This window comes from Staurois parvus, unplaced genomic scaffold (assembly GCF_062004578.1).
Source record: "Staurois parvus isolate SC_StPar_1 unplaced genomic scaffold, SC_StPar_1.0 ptg000449l, whole genome shotgun sequence".
NCBI lineage: Eukaryota > Metazoa > Chordata > Amphibia > Anura > Ranidae > Staurois > Staurois parvus.
The window spans coordinates 7,370,667-7,390,416 of record NW_028318245.1 but is presented as its reverse complement, the minus strand read 5'-3'; the positions used below and the strand labels follow the sequence as shown (position 1 = coordinate 7,390,416).

At 42.3% G+C, this 19,750-nt stretch overlaps 1 long non-coding RNA gene across 2 annotated transcripts; it reads left to right on the top strand.

Annotated features, from left to right (window-relative positions):
- The first annotated feature begins 6,043 nt into the window (after positions 1-6,043).
- LOC149453521 (uncharacterized) lies at positions 6,044-16,456 on the top strand. Of its 2 annotated transcripts, XR_016314706.1 has the most exons (4): positions 6,044-6,061; positions 9,542-9,620; positions 12,138-12,220; positions 16,239-16,456. It is a non-coding gene; the product is annotated as an uncharacterized LOC149453521 (long non-coding RNA). The 2 variants fall into 2 exon arrangements; XR_016314705.1 differs by lacking the exon at positions 6,044-6,061 and having other exon boundaries at positions 9,525-9,620.
- Positions 16,457-19,750: the final 3,294 nt, after the last annotated feature.

The following is a 19,750-nucleotide window of genomic DNA, read 5'->3' as shown; positions in this document are numbered from 1 at the left end:
CACTATTCCTCCCACTGATACCAACCATGGGGCACTATTCCTTTCACTGATACCAACCATGGGGCACTTTTCCTTCCACTGATACCAACCATGGTGCACTACTTCTTCCACTGATAACAACCATGGAGAACTATTCCTTTCACTGATTCCAACCATGGGGCACTATTCCTTCCACTAATATCAACCATGGGGCACTGTTCCTTTCACTGATACCAACCATGGGGCACTATTTCTTTCACTCAAACCAACAATTGGGCACTATTCCCCCCACTGATACCAACCATGGTGCACTATTCCTTTCACTGATAACAACCATGGGGAAGTATTCCTTTCACTGATATCAACCAAGGGGCACTATTCCTTCCACTGATACCAACCATGGGGCACTATTCCTTTCACTGATACCAACCATGGGGTACTATTCCTTCCACTGATACCAACCATGGGGCACTATTCCTTCCACTGATACCAACCATGGGGCACTATTCCTTCCACTGATACCAACCATGGGGCACTATTCCTTCCACTGATACCAACCATGAGGCACTATTCCTTCCACTGATACCAACCATGGGGCACTATTCCTTTTAGTGATACCAACCATGGAGCATTATTCCTTCCACTGATACCAACCATGGTGCATTATTCCTTTCACTGATAACAAGCATAGGGAACTATTCCTTTCACTGATACCAACCATGGGGCACTATTCCTTTCACTGATACCATCCATGGGGAACTATTCCTTTCACTGATACGAACCATGGGGAAATATTCCTTCCATTGATACTAACCATGGGGAACTATTCCTTCCACTGATTCCAACCATGGGGTACTATTCCTTACATTGATACCAACCATGAGACATTATTCTCTATATTGATACCAACCATGGGGCACTATTCCTTCCACTGATACCAACCATGGGGCATTATTCCTTCCATTGATACCAACCATGGGGCACTATTCCTTCCACTGATACCAACCATGGGGAAATATTCTTCCATTGATATCAACCCTGGGGCACTATTCCTTCCACTGATACCAACCATGGTGCATTATTCCTTTCACTGATAACAACCATGGGGAACTATTCCTTTCACTGATACCAACCATGGGGCACTATTCCTCCCACTGATACCAACCATGGTGCATTATTCCTTTCACTGATAACAACCATGGGGAACTTTTCCTTTCACTCATACCAACCATGGGGCACTATTCCTTCCACTGATACCAACCATGGGGCACTTTTCCTTTCACTGATACCAACCATAGGGGACTATTCCTTTCACTGATACCAACCATGGGGCACTATTCCTTCCACTGATACCAACCATGTGGCACTATTCCTTCCACTGATACCAACCATGGGGCACTATTCCTTCCACTGATACCAACCATGGGGCACTATTCCTTCCACTGATACCAACCATGGGGCACTATTCCTTTCACTGATACCAACCATGGGGCACTAATCCTTCTACTGATACCAACCATGGGGCACTATTCCTTCCACTGATACCAACCATGGGGCACTTTTCCTTTCACTGATACCAACCATGGGGCACTATTCCTTTCACTGATACCAACCATGGGGCACTATTCCTTCCACTGATACCAACCATGGGGCACTATTCCTTCCACTGATACCAACCATGGGGCACTATTCCTTCCACTGATACCAACCATGGGGCACTATTCCTTCCACTGATACCAACCATGGGGCACTATTCCTTTCACTGATACCAACCATGGGGCAGTATTCCTCCCACTGATACCAACCATGTGGCACTATTCCTTCCACTCATACCAACCATGTGGCACTATTCCTTCCACTCATACCAACCATGGGGCACTATTCCTTCCACTGATACCAACCATGGGGCACTAATCCTTCTACTGATACCAACCATGTGGCACTATTCCTTCCACTGATACCAACCATGGGGCACTTTTCCTTTCACTGATACCAACCATGGGGCAATATTCCTTTCACTGATACCAACCATGGGGCACTATTCCTTCCACTGATACCAACCATGTGGCACTATTCCTTCCACTCATACCAACCATGTGGCACTATTCCTTCCACTCATACCAACCATGGGGCACTATTCCTTCCACTGATACCAACCATGGGGCACTAATCCTTCTACTGATACCAACCATGTGGCACTATTCCTTCCACTGATACCAACCATGGGGCACTTTTCCTTTCACTGATACCAACCATGGGGCACTATTCCTTTCACTGATACCAACCATGGGGCACTATTCCTTCCACTGATACCAACCATGTGGCACTATTCCTTCCACTGATACCAACCATGGGGCACTATTCCTTCCACTGATACCAACCATGGGGCACTATTCCTTCCACTGATACCAACCATGGGGCAGTATTCCTCCCACTGATACCAACCATGTGGCACTATTACTTCCACTCATACCAACCATGTGGCACTATTCCTTCCACTCATACCAACCATGGGGCACTATTCCTTCCACTGATACCAACCATGGGGAACTATTCCTTTCACTGATACCAACCATGGGGCACTATTCCTTTCACTGATACCAACCATGGGGCACTATTCCTTTCAATGATACCATCCATGGGGAACTATTCCTTTCACTGATACCAACCATGGGGCACTATTCCTTTCACTGATACCAACCATGTGGCACTATTCCTTCCACTGATACCAACCATGTTGCACTATTCCTTTCACTGATACCAACCATGGGGCACTATTCTTTCCACTGATACCAACCATGGTGCACTATTCCTTTCACTGATAACATCCATGGGGAACTATATCTTTCACTGATACCAACCATGGGGCACTATTCCTTTCACTGATACCAACCATGTGGCACTATTCCTTCCACTGATACCAGCCATGTTGCACTATTCCTTTCACTGATACCAACAATGTGGCACTATTTCTTCCACTGATACCAACCATGAGGACTATTCCTTTCACTGATACCAACCATGGGGCACTATTCCTTTCACTGATACCAACCATGGGGCACTATTCTTTCCACTGATACCAACCATGGTGCACTATTCCTTTCACTGATAACAACCATGGGGAACTATTGCTTTCACTGATACCAACCATGGGGAACTATTCCTTTCACTGATACCAACCATGGGGAAATATTCCTTCCATTGATACCAACCATGGGGCACTATTCCTTCCACTGATTCAAACCATGGGGCACTATTCTTTACATTTATACCAACCATGGGACATTATTCTCTGCATTGATATCAACCATTGGGCACTATTCTTTACATTGGTACCAACCATGGAGCACTATTCTTTACATTGATACCAACCATGGTGCACTATTCCTTTCACTGATAACAACCATGGGGCACTATTCCTCCCACTGATACCAACCATGGGGCACTATTCATTCCACTGATTCCAACCATGGGGCACTATTCCTTTCACTGATGCCAACCATGGGGCACTATTTCTTCCACTGATACCAACCATGAGGCACTATTCCTTCCACTGATACCAACAATGTGGCACTATTCCTTTCACTGATACCAACCATATGACAGTATTCCTTTCACTGATACCAACCATGGGGCATTATTCCTTCGACTGATTCTAACCATGGGGCTCTTTCCTTTCACTGATACCAACCATGCGGCACTATTTCTTCCACTGATACCAACAATGGTGCACTATTCCTTTCACTGATAACAACCATGGGGAATTTTTCCTTTCACTGATACCAACCATGGGGCACTATTCCTTCCACTGATACCAACCATGGGGCGCTATTCCTTCCACTGATACCAACCATAGGGCGCTATTCATTTCACTGATACCAACCATTGGGGACTATTCCTTCCACTGATGCCAACCATGGTGCACTATTCCTTTCACTGATACCAATCATGGAGCACTATTCCTTCCACTGATACCAACCATGGGGAACTATTCCTTTCACTAATACCAACCATAGGGCACTATTTCTTTCAGTGATACCAACATTGGGGCACTATTCCTTTCACTGATACAAACCATGGGGAACTATTCCTTCCACTGATATCAACCATGGGGCACTAGTCCTTCCATTGATAACAACCATGGGGCACTATTCCTTCCACTGATACCAACTATGGGGTAATATTCCTTCCATTGATACCAACCATGGGGCACTATTCTTTCCACTGATTCCAACAATGGGGCACTATTCTTTACATTGATACCAACCATGGGACAATATTCTCTACATTGATACCAACCATGGGGCACTTTCTTTACATTGATACCAACCATGGTGCACTATTCCTTTCACTGATATCAACCATTGGGCACTATTCTTTCCACTGATACCAACCATGTGGCACTATTTCTTTCACTGATACCAACCATGTGGCACTATTTCTTTCACTGGTACCAACCATAGGGCACTATTCCTCCCACTGATACCAACCATGGGGCACTATTCCTTTCACTGATACGAACCATGGGGTACTATTCCTTCCACTGATACCAACCATGGGGCACTATTCCTTCCACTGATACCAACCATGGGGCACTATTCCTCCCACTGATACCAACCATGGGGCACTATTCCTTCCACTGATACCAACCATGAGGCACTATTCCTTCCACTGATACCAACCATGGGGCTCTATTCCTTTTAGTGATACCAACCATGGGGCATTATTCCTTCCACTGATACCAGCCATGGTGCATTATTCCTTTCACTGATAACAAGCATAGGGAACTATTCCTTTCACTGATACCAACCATGGGGCACTATTCCTTTCACTGATACCATCCATGGGGAACTATTCCTTTCACTGATACCATCCATGGGGAACTATTCCTTTCACTGATACCATCCATGGGGCACTATTCCTTCCACTGATTCCAACCATGGGGTACTATTCCTTACATTGATACCAACCATGGGACATTATTCTCTACATTGATACCAACCATGGGGCACTATTCCTTCCACTGATACCAACCATGGGGCACTATTCCTTCCACTGATACCAACCAAGGGGCACTATTCCTTCCACTGATACCAACCATGTGGCACTATTCCTTTCACTGATACCAACCATGGGGCACTATTCCTTCCATTGATACCAACCATGGGCACTATTCCTTCCACTGATACCAACCATGGGGAAATATTCTTCCATTGATATCAACCCTGGGGCACTATTCCTTCCACTGATACCAACCATGGTGCATTATTCCTTTCACTGATAACAACCATGGGGAACTATTCCTTTCACTGATACCAACCATGGGGCACTATTCCTCCCACTGATACCAACCATGGTGCATTATTCCTTTCACTGATAAAAACAATGGGGAACTATTCCTTTCACTCATACCAACCATGGGGCACTATTCCTTCCACTGATACCAGCCATGTGGCACTATTCCTTTCACTGATACCAACGATGGTGCATTATTCCTTTCACTGATACCAACCATGGGGAACTATTCCTTTCACTGATACCAACCATAGGGCACTATTCCTTTCACTGATACCAACCATGGGGCACCATTCTTTACAGTGATACCAACCATGGGTAATTATTCCGTTCACTGATACCAACCATGGGACCCAGAAGAAGTCACGAGGTACGTGACGTAACGCGTAGGCAATACGTAGACGCTACTTCCGGTATCCGGAGTGTCGCATTTCCGGTGTGGGACGCCATTTTCCTGGTTATCAGGAAGTCACTATCAGAGGTTGCAGTTTACCCAGAGAGGAACGCACTGAGACTGTACAACCGAATGTAAGTCACCTGTTATTGCGATTTATGAATAAACCCTATTGATTGGAAATACTACACAATGGAGGATCTGTTTTTTCACTCACTGTCTTTGTGAGAGAGAGCTTGCAGACAATCGGTGGTGAGGAGCCTGGGAGGCATAGCAGTGAAGGAGTGGAGGAGACCTGATAGGAGGAATATCAGGAAGGTGCCAATACCAGGAATCTTGAGGATCCAGGGTGATCCTAAAGGCTTGTGGGCCCCTTGGGGTCGCAGGAAGGAGGTGAGCAGGCATTGCAGCCAAAGTGGATAAGGAGTGTGTTGGTTCACGTGTGGCACTATTTATACACACTATGCATGGTTATCAAGAACACTTCGAACAGATGAATGTCAATAGGAATATTGGACATTGAATGAAGTTGAAGTGGCACCGTCACCTGTTATTTATTGATTTATTTATTGTTTTAAGTGACACTATCACTAATTATTAATGATTTATGGTCTTATTTCTTACTCAGTGGTATTAGAGCACTGAGAAGACCACAGCACTTGTCACATTTATTATTATATTCTGATATTGATGGTTTTGTTAATGTCTAAGTGCTATTAGTGGCATAAGAGCACTGTGAAGATTACAGCACTGGTCACATTTATTAATTTTGTTATAGTTTAACAATTATGGTATTTTTTATTTTTTATTTTTTAAGCGCTACACTAATTTATATAAACCATGGGACACTATTCCTTTCACTGATTCCAACCAAGGGGCACTATTTCTCATGTTAAAACCAATGATTTGGAACTTTTGGATGTGACATCAGAACGTTCCCGAGTCGTTGGTACGGCGCTTGCGCAGTCAGGCTTGGTCCGTGTCTGTAATATTCAACATGCTGTTTATGCTGGTGTCGGCTAAGACACTGCTTTTTTTAATTGCAATGTGTTTTGATTAAATTGGAAGTTTTATGAAGTACTGCACCATGAGTCTTTATTCCCTCGTATTTTGAGTGGAGGTCTGATCATCCTAAGGATTCAGTGATTGAGGTTTGAAGTGGATCTGGATGATATCCATTCCCTGCAGAGTATTGCTCCCTGGATACCAGTTACTAAGTTCCCAGTGTTGCAACTTCAAATTATTGATCATTGCTTCCAGAGCAGAAAGTGTTATATGCTGATTTATAACATGATCAGCATCTCGCTCCGGTGAGTTTATTCATTTCATTTGGTGGTGGATACACTTTTGGTGATATTTGGTTCAACAATTATTTCATCACGTATTACTTTGGACTTTTTTGTTGGACTTCACAAATTATTGATTTATATTTTATTTGTTTGATTGCATTTAATTTTTGACTGCACTGATTTTTTTGATTAGTTTATTCATTTTGTTTAGTGCAACCTATATATTTTTTTGATTATTTTATACACCCTATTTTTATAGGTTAGGTTTTGCAGCTATTTTCACACTGTGTTTTTGGTTCTGTGGCGCTTTTTTATATATTTTAAAACCAATGATTGGCTATTGTTTACTCCCTCTGATACAGGGATATTTTCTATTCCCACTGGCCACAGTTTGGCCCCCCTAAAGCCCGATGGACAGTAAACTGGCCTTTTGTTTAAAAAGTTTGGAGACCCCTGATATAGAGTATAGCCATTAAAAGAAAAGTCTTTCTTTAACTTTTTCTCACGCATCACAACCAATACCCCTTAAGTGTGCTTTTTTTTGTGGTTGGGATCTCCTCATTATCTCTGTGTGAGGAAAAGTAAGTACTCATAAGATGTTTTACAAAAGGTATACTGAAGGCTTTTAAGGTATACTCTAGTAAATTGTGTTCATTTACACTAACTGAGATACAACCCATCTTTTTGGTGCATCTGATTTCCAAAATACGGGTTTGCATTACTGGGGCAGGAATTATGGGTAAATCTCCACAACAGGAACTCAAAATCTGACAGAGCTTCTAATCCTTAACCGAGTCAACCAAACCAAAAAACTATTTTGACCAAAGGTCCACTTTTTGTGAAGGCCAGAGAACATTGGTAGGATCAGGTGGGGATATCATGGCTATGAAGACAGATTTCTGGGTGGTGGTAATAGTGATCAGACTTGTAGAAAATCTGGGACAGATGCCCCAATCCTAAAACCACCCTCCACGTTAGTCTTATGACCACCTCATGTGCATCTTAGCCAGGAACTCTCATGGTAAATCATTATCCTCTAGTCACCTCTATATATACTCACCGGCCACTTTATTAGGTCCACCTGTTCAATTTCTTGGTAACACAAATTGCTAATCAACCAATCACTTGGCAGCAACTCAATAAAAAAAAAAAAGATCTATCCATATATATTTGCAGCACTGGATCTGTCACGGCATGTACTGAAGATTCACTGAATTTTTTTCCGAGTTCTTTTCTGTTTTTTTGGGACTGAGTCACTTTTTGATGTTTTTGGAGTGAGTCAATTATCCATTCATTTTGATTGATTATTCTGGGACTGAGTCACTTTTTGTATATATCAGCCATTGATTTATTCACTTGTGTCGCTAGCACTTCATAGCCGGTTTGTTTGCAGCTGGCATTATCACTTATGAACAGGGGTGGACTGACCATTTAGGTGCTCGGGCACTGCCCAAGGGCCCGGGGTCAGTAGGCGGCCCCATGAGATGCCCCTAGTACCTTTCATAGGCTTTTTTGGGCGTGGTTTGAGTGTGGGCAAGGACACAGGGGCCCCATGATTTCCTATTGCCCGGGGGCCCCATGAGTTGTCAGTCCGCCCCCGCTTATGAAGTGTTTTGATCGTCAATTTTGGGATTGAGTCGCTCTTTGTATATATTAGTTATTGTTTTATTCACTTGTGTCACTAGCACTTCATAGCCGATTTCCTGCGGCTGGCACTGTCACTTGGCATTTTTTGCACCACCGTACCAATTTATGTTATGTTTACACCTGGCTGAGTGATATATTTTTAGCTAGTTTATGTCATTCATTTTTCCACATATCAGTCACTTGGTAGCGCAGCAGCCTCTTACCTTTTATTAATTGTTACTATTTGGAATATAGTTAGGTGTCTGTGGCCACTTTGTTTGGTTGTTTTTGGGGTCACTTGGAGTAGGAAGGTAGCGCAGGAGGATCATCTCTATACTATTGCTGGGTTATACCTTCCCCAAATATTACTCGTCTGGTGCCCAGTTGACAACCCTTTAAGCAGCTCAGCAGATTGTTTCTTCCTGATGCTTGCTGCTCTCTTCCCTGCAGTGATGGAAAGCACAGAGAGAGACGGGTGGAAAAATAGATTTGGATTGGTTGCTTTTACAACCTGGATTGTGCCCATTCCTAGCAACTGGACTAGTGAAGATTGAGATTGGCCACCAAGGCTTGGGAAGTTAGGCTCCAGTCAACAGACTCAACAGAATGGAGATACAAGGCTGCTGGAGCCCAAGGGGGAAGGTCATGAGGCAGCAGTGTATGTGTGTGCTGCTTTAAGCCTGGGAAGACCAGGCTCAGGATGGACAAAGCAGAATTTTTCCCAGATTACAGAATCCCACTTGAATTGATTTTCGACTCAAACTGTCTAAACAGCAGATCAGGAGATATTTGGAATGCTTCTTGGGTGCTGATATTTGTCCCACCTGGAGGCTAGGAGGTAAATATATTAGTAAATTCATGTGATATCAGTTATCTGTTCCTGAGAAAGATGTGACTTTTACCTTGGACTTTGATTAAAACTTTTTGTACCCAACTTGTTTCTCTTCTATTATATAAGCCAACCCTGTTCTTCGTAGAGTAGACCTCCACTGACGTTTTCCATCTATCTACATTCTCAGCACCAACTGACCTCCCCGGTAAGTATATCCTGGAATATCTTTATTATATTATTCATCCTATTATACTTATTTATAAGGAAATAATCCTCGGTCTTCCGCTTTCAGGTGAAGTATAAATGACTCCTCTGTTTTATTTTAATTCTAAATGCTGGCAAGGTTCTTCATATAATTTTTCCCATCGTGGTATATTTGAAACAATGAATATGAAAATTCAATTTGATTCACAAAATTCAAAACAGAAAATACCGACATTGGCCAACCTAGAATTAATCCAGCTATTGTATGGATTTCACAATCATAATGGTAATATTATTTAAAAAAAGCATTATGAAGAGGATCAGACAAAGTTTTATTTTTGTGTCCTAAATGGGAATTTTTTGCGCTTTACAAATCTGTTAAAAAGTTTTCTAATTTGTTAAAACTTTTACTATACTGTAATTCCTAAATATTTTGCCCTTATTAGGAAAACGTACAGTAGAAAGCTAGCATTCATAAGTTAGTTTCCTTATAATGATCAATTATTTTCACATGTTCTCAATGGTCTCCTTCTCTCCAAACCAGGGGCGGACTGACAACTCATGGGGCCCCCGGGCAATAGGGGATCATGGGGCCCCTGTGTCCTTGCCCAAACTCAAAAAAGCCTATGAAAAAGGTACCAGGGGCATCTCATGGGGCCCCCTACTGACAACGGGCCCTGCTCCAAACTTGTAACAAATTAAAATGCCATTTTAGTCTCCATGCGCACGGGGCCTTTTAACCTCCTTGGCGGTATGATTCTTTCCAATTTTTTGTGCTGAAAGCGGTACCATTTTTTTGCATGGAAATATGTAGTTTTTTATTGTAGGCTGTAATTTTTAGGAATAACTCACTGAAATCTGTCCGAACAAGAGTCTATTAAACATTCCGGATATGATAAAATTTGAAACACGAAATCATAAATTATAATTTAATAAATAATCATAAAAAATAATAATATAATAATAATTTTAATTCAATAATTTAATCAAACCAAAAACACTGAAATTTGAAATACAGAGGCAAATTCGCACATCGCTGAGCAAGGTCGCAAAATCGTTTTCAGTGTCTGATGACGAATTTCCCCACAAATCACAAATCATTATCACTCAATTCTGCAAGTGGTTCTGATTTACTATCGCTGCTCTAAAACCGCTTTTGATGTAAAGGGACGCTTTTTGGACGGCATGGACTTTTCTCAGTTTCCAGGCAGAAAGAACATTCAAAATGCAGACAGGGCACAGGGCAAAGCAATAGGGACAAAATGTATGTGAAATGCATTGAAACAGCAATGAGAGCAAAAATTACATTTTTTAAAAACATCAAATTTCCCGCCGGTTCCAGCGCCCGTACGTCCCGACGTCACAGGGACCGGAACACAGAAGCTGGATGCCGGCATCGGCCAGAGGAGATGGCCGGGGACGCTGCACATCGTGGGAGCGAAGGACAAGGTAAGTGCTGCAGGGACCCCCAGAGCAGCGCCGCATGGTAAGCCCGAGTGTAGCTCGGGGTTACCGCTTTTGGTATAGAAATTTTACCCCGAGCTACACTCGGGAACACCGCTAAGGAGGTTAATAACGCTGGTAACGTTAGCTGTGTAAAATCACGTTAAAAACGTGAGTTTTTCGGCGGTTTTTAGTATTAGCGTTTTGCCGCGTTTCCCACATTTTTCCGGGTTTGCATTTTTTAGTGTTTTTTTTTTTACCAAAAAAAAGTTTTTTAGTCCAAAAAAACCTACAAAAACGCCAGTTTGCGGCGGTTTACCATGTTTTATTGCGTTTTTCAGCGTTAGAGCATTTTTACAGCTAAAAAAACTGCTCTAGAAACCCACTAGTCCTGTTTTTTTCCTGCAAAAAAATGTCTCTGCCAAAAAACGTTGATTACAGTCTATGTGTGCATGGACACCTAGGATGACATGCTGGGGAGTTTACTGGCTGTAGAAAAAAAACGTCAAAAGCCAAAAACAGCCGCTGTAAAAACGTCCCGTGTGCATGAGGACTTATCTGGGGACTCTTCTCATTCAAACCATCCAGAAACCATTAGTCCAGTTAGTAAACTGCATTAACATAAATTCAATCTAACATCCTTTAGTAATGTTGAGTGAAAGGTGGAAAGGTAGCCCAGGTGAGACAATTAAGATAGAAAGCCATGGAAACCATAGCCAATGGAGATTGGAACCAGCTCCAATGGAATCTAAGAATCCTCTGTGTTCTTCCTTTTGTGGAATGGAGGAACAAGATAGATGAAGACTCTTTGTTCATTGTTTTATCCATGGGTCACCAAATCCAGTAAGGTGTGGAAAGCATCAAGCAAATCCATGCCAATAGAAACACTCAACCTGCCCATAATGGGCTCCAGGTCTTCGTGATCTTTTGGGATGGTTTGGTCCAACAAACATTGGACCTTTTATAGTAATGGAAAAACCATTTTATGTGTGGCTAACATTAGGGGTCTCGTGTTATTTTTGAGTCATATTTTCCATTTTCTCTTTTTCTTTCCATGAATCCAAATGATCTACAGAGCCCAAAGATGTTCACCTTGAAGAAATCCCTGTTGCTCCTTGTCTTTCTTGGGATCTTCTCCTTGTCTCTCGGTAAACAACAGTAAGTATAAATAAGACTTTTTAAATGAAATAATAGACTTTTAAAGCTTAAGTGCCAATTCACATATGTGCAATGCGGCTTGAGAGCTCTGGTTTTAGTGCAATTTGAAAAGCAGTCATTCAGTGGTTCAGGTCCATAGCACAGCTCTACGGCACAGCACAGCTCTACAGCACAGCACAGTCCTTTGCAAGGAGACCTAATTTCTCAGCTGTAGTTAAGTTGCAGGTCTTGTCCCTCACCCAGCCTGACTGGACAGTGAAAGGAGAAGCAGTAGACTGAAGAGCTCATCTGTCTGTCATGCTGCTCTCTCCTCCTACCAACAAGTTCCCTATTCTCGTCTCCTGATTTGAGCTTCTTTGTACAGGGACCATAAGAGGCTGATACCAGGTTATATTCAGAGGGATATTAATGTATGTCTTTTTCATGTGTGTGGAATTCAATTTTCAAGTGAAACAGGGAGTTACAATCCATCTAATCAATGACTTTGACTTTAAAAACACATTTATATTACTGGGACAAACGCCAACGCCACTGCTCCGGACATACCAAGGAACCTGCAATGCTTTACCACCAACGATCTGCTCCCTCCTGCGCTTCCTTCTGATCGGCTGTATCACTTCCAATGGAGGGAGGAGAGGCATTGGTGGTTAAGCCTGGAAGGTTCCCTGGTATGTTTGAAGTGGTCGCTTTGACGTCTGACATCATTAGGATGCAAACTTTTTTCAGCATGCGCGGGGACCAATGTGGACCACCAATGCCTTTCCTCCCTCCAGCGCTTCCTGCAGATCGGCCGGTATCCCTCCCAATGGAGGGAGGAGAGGCGTTGGTGGTAAAGCCTGGCAGGTTCTCTGGTATGTCTGGAGTGGTGGCGTCTGATGTCATCAGGATGCGACGCGTTTCTGAGCATGCACAGGGACCAATGTGGACCACCTACGCCTCTCCTCCCTCCAGCGCTTCCTGCTGATCGGCCAGTATCACTCTCAATGGAGGGAGGAGAGGCGTTGGTGGTAAAGCCTGGCAGGTTCCCAGGTATGTCCGGAGCGGTGGCGTTGGCGTCAGAAATGTGTCACATCCTGATGATGTCAGACGCCAACGCCACCACTCCGGACATACCTGGGAACCTGCCAGGCTTTACCACCAACGCCTCTCCACCCTCCATTGGGAGTGATACCGGCCGATCAGCAGGAAGTGCTGGAGGGAGGAGAGGCGTAGGTGGTCCACATTGGTCCCCGCGCATACTCAGAAATGTGTCACATCCTGATGATGTCAGAGTATGCGCGGGGACCAATGTGGACCACCTACGCCTCGCCTCCCTCCAGCACTTCCTGCTGATTGGCCGGTATCACTCCCAATGGAGGGTGGAGAGGCGTTGGTGGTAAAGCCTGGCAGGTTCCCAGGTATGTCCGGAGCGGTGGCATTGGCGTCTGACATCATCAGGATATGACACATTTCTGAGCATGCATGGGGACCAAGTTGGAACACCAACGCCTCTCCTCCCTCCAGCGCTTTCTGCTTATCGGACGGTATCACTCCTAATGGAGGGAGGACAGGCATTGGTGGTAAAGCCTGGCAGGTTCCCAGGTATGTCTGGATCAGTGGCATTGGTGTCTGACGACATCAGGATGCGATACGTTTCTGAGCATGCGCAGGGACCAAGGTGGACAACCAATGCCTCTCCTCCCTCCAGCGCTTCCTGCTGATCGGCCGGTATCACTCCCAATGCGGTTTTCATCATCTGGCGATAGGCGCTCTGCACATTTACCCTGTTTTACATTACTAAGATGTGAGTTGTTAAACTTACCTTTTTAATCATTAAAACTGTCCTACAGTCTACACTTAGAGGCGCTGTGTCTCTTCTTCAGGAATGGAAAAAGGGAAAGGGAGGCAGGGGAGGGTAAGAATGAAAAGAGGGCAAGTGTACCTCAAGGCACGCCACCATTCATTGGCCCAAAAGGTCCAGCCTAAATCCCACCACAAGATAAGACAAGGCCCGGGACAGCACAAATATATGTTCATTGTATCGGTCAGTCTGCCTTCTATTCTTTCATGCAGCATTACAAAGTTGACCCTAGACTTGGTTTCAGCCAAAGAAAAAATGGGTGGTTTTCTAGGCTTTAGAAATTGTTTGGCTGCCGTAAAAACATAAACAAAAGGGAAATACAAAATGGGACTTTATGTATGCCTATAAAAGGTGTAATACAAACAAACGATGCAAAAAATAAAATAAAATATTACACTTTATTCCGTAAAACGTAATAAAACATAAAAAAAAGTAAAACCGTATATGCAAATTAGCCACCCAAAGAAGCTATTCATGTAGTCTTGAGATCGACTCGTAAAGGGTCGATGAGTTTCATCAAGACCTCGGATCTCGATATAAGACTGCTTGATATGCATAAAAATGCATAAATTATGCATAAAAATGCATAAAAATAAAAAGTTGCATTAAAACATAAACAAGTAATTTGAAATGAATCTCGGAAAGGTCTGGAGGTTCACAAATGCATGCTGAACTAGGAAGGGCAACCATGTGTTCTGAGTTCATCTGAAATATTTCTTCCCAGAAGAGCCATGTTTTTGGGTAAGTCCACCATATGTGGAGAAAAGTTCCTTATTAATTAAGGATAAGGAGATCTTGGAATTCCCTTTACATGGTTCCTTTTAAGCTGGCCATACACTGGTAGCATTTTGTTAGATATTGTCTTTTTTTTTTTTTTTTGAAGGTTCATTTGATTTCCTTTTAGAAAGTTGAGTCAATTTGACGATATTTCTACTGTACTGATAAGAAAATTTGAAGGAACAGAATGAAAAATTTAGCTTGAATGAGTGAAATTCTAACCATGAACGTGATTTTTATTTGGGAAAAACGGCACATATTGTAATGCGCAAAAGAAACCTTTTTTTAATACATCTGGGATTCCTTCCAAGTGGCTGTGTTTTGAACACAGCTGATGCAACAATGTCAAGATCAAAGTTTCTGCCAAATGATTTTTCCAGAATTTCTATAGGAGCAAAATTCTGTTGGTGTATGGCCAGCTTTAGCTGTGTCCACTTTAGCAGGCCATACATGGGTCGAATTCCGAACGATTTATTGATTGAAAATTTAAAGCGTTGTTCGTTCTGTAATCTTATGGTGCCACCAATGGTTTCGAAAATTGGTAGTTTTTCACAAATTTTCCAACATGCCCCATAAAAGAAATGGGGGGGGGGACCACGAAAATCGATCCCACTAACAGAGGGGAAATCGATCGATTATTCTTAGGTCTGATTTTGCGAACAAAAAAATCGAAATCGACCCATGAATGGCCAGCCTTACTGATGAGAAAAGCTCTGTGCCATAGCATGAAATACATCAGAATTCTTCTGCTGGTTATTCAATAATGTAATATAGATTGTGGCATACCACTCTGTGGTATTCGCTAAGAAAGTTAATGTGGTCAGTGGCAGGGCCCAGACAAGGGGTGGGCTGGAGTGGCGGTTGCCCTTGGCACAATGATTTACGGTATCGATGGAGACACCTACCTTCTCTTTCAAAGCTGACAGGAGTACTGACAGAGGCATCACTACTCTTCTCAGCACAGCTCTGGGAGTGCCAAGGAGAGGAGGAGAGAGCTGGGAGGCGATCCTGGCTGTGTTTTCTCTCCCCCGCCTCTCTCCTCCGCCTCCTTCCTTACAAGCGCAACGATCCTGCATTCAACTTTTTTTTCAATCAGGCATCTTTGCCCTGGGAGCTAGTTGACCTTGTCCCAGCATTGGCCAGTGGGGCTGATTTACTAATGGCTTTATATGGCAGCCAATCAGCTTCTAACTTTAGCTTGCTCAATTAAGCTTTGACAAAAAAAAAAAACCTGACGCTGATTGGCTTCTATGCAGAGCTGCACCAGATTTTATGCTCTCCAGTTTTAGTGAATCAACCCCCACGGTGTCCTATAAATATGCATTTTTTTTCTCAGGGAAATACAGTTTTTATTTAATAATCAATGTTGTCTCATTCAATGATGAATGTGTCCTCCCCCAGGAGAGACGCCGATGAAGATGAAAACGAAGAAAACGAAGGGGAAGCTAAAGTGGAAGACGTAGAAATACAGAAGAAATTTGCGGGATACCCACCTGGGATGACCCCATTTCGTGTTGCACCAGAAGTTGTTTAATGGTGAATTGGAAGTTATCTGAAGTGTAAAATCATTTAGCCAAATGCTAAATGTCTTATAAAAATTAAACATGGTGCATACATAATTTCCATCTCTATACTTATTTACGCAACATGTGAAACCAATAATGGTCAGCTGCTGCATTAAAAACCCTTCGATATAAAACAATTCAAGGTAAATGAACCCTAAATACAGCCCTAATATCAATCCCATCAACGTGTGCAAAGGTTAAAATCAACATATTTCTTCCTACAAAACAAATGATGCACAAAAAACACACAGTGTCAGAATGTAGAAAAACAACACAATATAAATCACACGCTTCATCTAATGTGTGAAATGATAATCTAACAGACTAATACAGTGCTAAAAAAATGAGAAAAGTAAAACAAAATGGTGCAAAATATTAGGCCTTCAGTTCTTCACAGAAAACTTCCAAACACAAAAGTAAAAATATTGCCACAAAAAAAAAAATAAAAGTCCCAAGTGCTTCTTCTGACTAGGAAATACACTATATTGCCAAAAGTATTGGGCTGCATGCCTTTACATGCATATGTCGCTGATCGCCGCCATAAGTCGCTGATCACCGCCATTATTAGTATAAAAAAAAAATTCCAGTATATACTGTATACCGCCATTTGTAAACACTATAACTTTCACGTAAACCAATTCATTTACATGTATTGGGATTTCGTAAAAATAGTGCAGCGCTAAAAGTAGTGACAATAAGACAAATAAAAAGTCCACTAAAAGTCTTGGTCATATGGATGTGTCCAGTGACAAATGAGGATTCAGAATTGGTGATCCGTGTGGAAACGGCTGAAAAACGCACTCACCAGAAGTAAGACACATAAACGCAGTGTGCATCTAGAGCTCATGGATCCTCAATCCAGAGGGGAGTAAAGCTGGTCCGGTTACAGGAATGGTGAATCCCTCCTCTGTGGATGCAGCAACAGATCCTCCTTCTCTCGATTAGGTGTAGAATTCCAAGATCAAGATTCTGCAAGCAAAAGCTCCTCAAGGGAGTTTTAGGGAAGGACACCCATAGTGTAGTAGGTTATAAAAAGCAGCTTTATTAAAATAATGATATCCAATTCAAAGTAGGCAGGTATCATAAAGATGTGCCAGCAAGACAAACTAACCCTGACACTCTGAATAATGGCCGCCGGGCCTCCACGTGGCTCCGGCGGCGTAGCGTCTCGACGTCCAGGCTCCTCCTTACGCGTTACGTGCGCACGCACATCTTCAGAGGTATGGAACCATTGGCGTGATGACGCGAATAGGCGCATATAAATAGGCATAATGAGGCATGCGCGGTTACGTATGCGCCAGTGTGCAATAACTAAGGCGCATGTGCGTGGCTCCGTCATCCATTTTAATGGAGCCCGAAGACACAGGGTGGAAGGGCAAGAATGCCCTATAATTGACAGATGAATGTCAATGAAGACAAGTTCAACAACGGTGTGAAATACACCCATTTTAAAGACAATCTGATTCAGATCTATGTAAAAATATATAAAAAAGGCGCGATAGCGCCAATGTGTTGAACTCATTTCCAATTAGATAGTATAATTTCAGTAAATGTATATACATGCGTCATTATATCTTTGCAAATTAAAATTTGTCAACATTCAAAAAGACATCATATGTATAAAAGTTATGTGCCAGAAAAAAGTTCTCAGAGGGTGAAACTAAAATAAAATAAAAAGACTGCAGAACTAAATCTGCACCAACCTCGAAAATAATGACACATGTGAGAGTCATTAAAAGATCAGTAGAAAATGCTTAGATAGAAACGCATGTGAGAAGGTCAAACCATGCGTCTATAACATGGAAAAAGGGGAGAGATTAATTGTTTAAATTTACGTCATCCATTAGCAATAAAGCAGTTAAGATCTAGGTCTATGTTAAGCCCCGCTGGATGGGAAGTACCTAATTCAAAAATGTGTTTAGTCTCCAGCTGGGAAACTGCTCTCACTTTGTGTGTACCCCTCCAATGTGGGGTGACTAAGTCAATCCCCACAAACTTAAGTGATGTGGGATCCCTATGATGAAAGCGTCTGTAATGTAGAGATAATGAATGGTCTTTATATCCTTTTCTGATGTTAGCAATGTGTTCCCGAAGGCGGTCTCTAAGCCTCCTGGTGGTCCGGCCAATATATTGTTTGGAGCACGGGCATTCAAGCAGATAGACTACAAATTTGCTGTCACAACTAATAAATTTATCTATTTCGTATGTCTTGTGTGTTTGACTGGAACTATAGGAAAAGGTTTTCTTCTTTCTACTTCCATTGCACTTACAAGCGATGCACCTATTGCAGGGGTAAAAACCTTTCATATTAAACAATGTGAGTGATTTAACAGGAGGGTTAATAATGTTAGGAGATATTTTATCTCTAAGAATGGCTGGTCTCCGAAAAATTACTTCAGGTGTATCAGGAAGTATGTTATTCAAAACTGGATCAGATTTTAATATATTCCAATTTTTCTTGATGATATGTTTAACCGCTCTATGTTGGACAGAGAAGGTAGTGATAAACGGACAAAAAATGTCATTTATTTTCTTAGAATTGGTACCTAGGAGTTCCTCCTGGCTAATCTGGGTAATATCTAAGATAGTGTTATCTAGGGATACCCCATTATAGCCCTTCTCCAAAAAACGTTCTTTCAAAATATTGGCTTGTATCTGGAAATCTGAGGTGTTAGTACAATTTCTTCTCAGTCTTAGCAATTGTCCTTTAGGGACGTTAGCAAGCCAGCTGGGATGGTGGCAACTATCCAAAGGAATATAACTATTCCGATCGGACGACTTGAAAAATGTTTTGGTGATAATTTTATTATCTACCCTCACCAAGGTGAGGTCTAAAAAACTAACTTCTTCATGACTGAAGTTATAGGTGAGTCTGATATTTTGATTATTGTAATTCAAGGTAGTGAAAAAGTTTTCTAGCGATTGTGTATTCCCATTCCACAACAAGAGAATGTCATCAATATATCTCCTATAGAAGACCAATTCTGGCCAGTCCCTGGAGTATATAATCTCTTCCTCCCAGAAGGACATAAATAAATTGGCGAGACTGGGGGCGAATTTCGCCCCCATAGCCACACCCTTTATTTGTAAATAATATTTGCCATCAAACCACATGTAATTCTTAACCATTGCAAATTCAAGTAATTCTATAATGAAATCAATATGTGTAGAACTAAGAGGGCTCTGCTGTCTTAGGTAGCATTCTGCGGCTCGCATTCCATCTGCATGGTTAATGTTACTGTACAGCGATTCAACATCTGCTGTAACCAATATTGTAGATGGAGTGATGACTGCATCTTTAATGGCATTTAGGACCTGTTTAGTGTCCTTGAGATATGAGGGGGTGTG